This window comes from Spermophilus citellus (genome assembly GCF_964194105.1).
Source record: "Spermophilus citellus genome assembly, chromosome: 4".
NCBI classification, from domain to species: Eukaryota; Metazoa; Chordata; class Mammalia; order Rodentia; family Sciuridae; genus Spermophilus; species Spermophilus citellus.
The window spans coordinates 181180845-181183006 of NC_138185.1; positions in this window are offsets into that span (position 1 = coordinate 181180845).

Sequence of the window (2162 nt, forward strand, 5' to 3'; positions counted from 1 at the left end):
TTATCTGTCCCAGACTAGTTTTTTAAAAACACAATTTAAAGTTCACATATGAAAATTGATCAATTTCTTCCAGTTCTCTCAAGTAATTTTTTTTTAATATTTATTTTTTAGTTCTTGGCAGAAACATCTTTAATTTAACCAATATACTTATTTTAAAACTATTATTCAATTGGTATTATTTTAAACTTGCTTAAAATATAAGATTTTGAACTATAAGGTAATTGTAGATTTTTTTTTTTTCTGGTATTGGGAATTGAATCCTCCACACCACTAAACTATGTCCGCAGTCCTTATTTTTGAGACAGATTGCTTAAGTGCCCAGACTGGCCTTGAGTTTGGGATCCTATTGCCTCAGCCCAAATTGCTGGGATTACAGGTGTGTACCACTGTTTCTAGCCAGAATTTGTTTTCTATCCCAAATCTTCTTATAGAAACACTGAGTTATTTGTTAGTCTTTCATCCATGATTCCAGAAGGATGGTATCAGTCAAGGGTTCAAGGGTATATTTCAGTCTGTGTAGGGGAGTAGTCCTACAGACCCCACTTTCAAAAGGATCCCAGCACCTTCAGAGAGCCTAATGGATTTTGATGGGTAATCTAAGTGGCAGCCCCTAAACTGAAAGTCCCGCTTCCCTCTTAGGAAACTATTACTCTTGACTCAGCTCTGTAGAGGATGTGGTTGGTAAAGTTTCCTGCTTCTAGTGGTCACATGCTCCCATGTCCTCCCTGTATGGGCCTGATGGCTGCAAACAGGAGCAACTCTGATTTTAGGGATTGGAAGTAGCAGCCACAGTGACCTGTTTGAGGTCATTACCATCAGTCTCACCTGGTAAACATGAGGACATGAAATGTATTAGCTTGACTCCAGGATTTCTGGATTATCTATAAATTAGTAGTTCATTTCTCTAGGGAATCACTCTAAAAATTTTAAAACCTTAAATCCTGTACATTAAAAAACCTAAATGAGCCGGATATGGTGGCATACACCTATAATTCCAGCAGTTTGGGAGGCTGAGGCAGAGGGATCAAAAGTTTGAAGGCCAGCCTCAGCAACTTCGGGAGCCCCTTAGCGACTTGGCAAGACCTTGTCTCAAAATTAAAAAAAAAAAAAAAGGACTGGGGATATGGCTCAGTGGTTAAGTGCCTCGAGTTCAATCCCTGGTAACAACAAACCAAACAAAAAACAAATGGATAATTTTGAATATACAGTTTACTTTGTATTTCCTTAACATTGCTAATGTTATTCTCTCTAAACATTAAAGAAATTCCTTAGCTGGGCATGGCACCAGCCTATCACCCAGTGACTCCAGAGGCCAAGGCAGGAGGATTACTTACAGGTTGGAGGCCAGCCTTGGCAACTTAGTGAGACTCCCACAATTAAAAAAAAAGGGGGGGGGGGGCTGGGGAGTAGGGAATAACCTGATTTCAATACTTCAAGCACAGAAAATACACACTGTGCTATTTTCTGAACATTCACAGCTATTTTCTGAAGGTTAATTACAATTCTACTATTGAGTAGAGATTAAATGTTTAGTTCACTGGTTGAAGACTGCTGAGGGTATAGTTCAGTGGTAGAGCATGTCCTGGGTTCAATCCCCAGTACCAACTCCCCACCCCCAAACCTAAATGAAGACAACCTACTGAAGACCAATAGGCTAATTTTTTTTTATTATAGGTAAAGCCTTCCAGATTTAGCAATAGCCCATTAGAATGAGGAACTGTAAAATAAAAGCCTTGTCTCACATGCTAGTTTACCGTCAGAGATGGTTTCAAAGCCAGTATTGTAGTCAGCTATTATTAATTATGCCTTATAGCTAACAGGATAAATTTGGGGCTAAGTCCCTCAAACTAAGAAAACTTGTATTTCTGGGTTTTTTTTGTACTAGGGATGGAACCCAGGGGTGCTCTGCCACTGAGCTCTATCCGTAGCCCTTTTTTATCTTTTATTTTGACAGTATCTTACTAAATTGTTGAGGGTGGCCTTGAACTTGGAATCCCCCTTAGGCTCCCAAATTGCTGGGATTACAAGCGTGTGCCACCTGCCCAGTAAAACCTGCATTTCTGTCAACAAAATGACTAATGCTATTATATGAAGATGGCAAATACTTAACACTCTGCAGGTTCTAAAGGATTAATACTTAAAACTGGAGGCAAAAAAAGTTA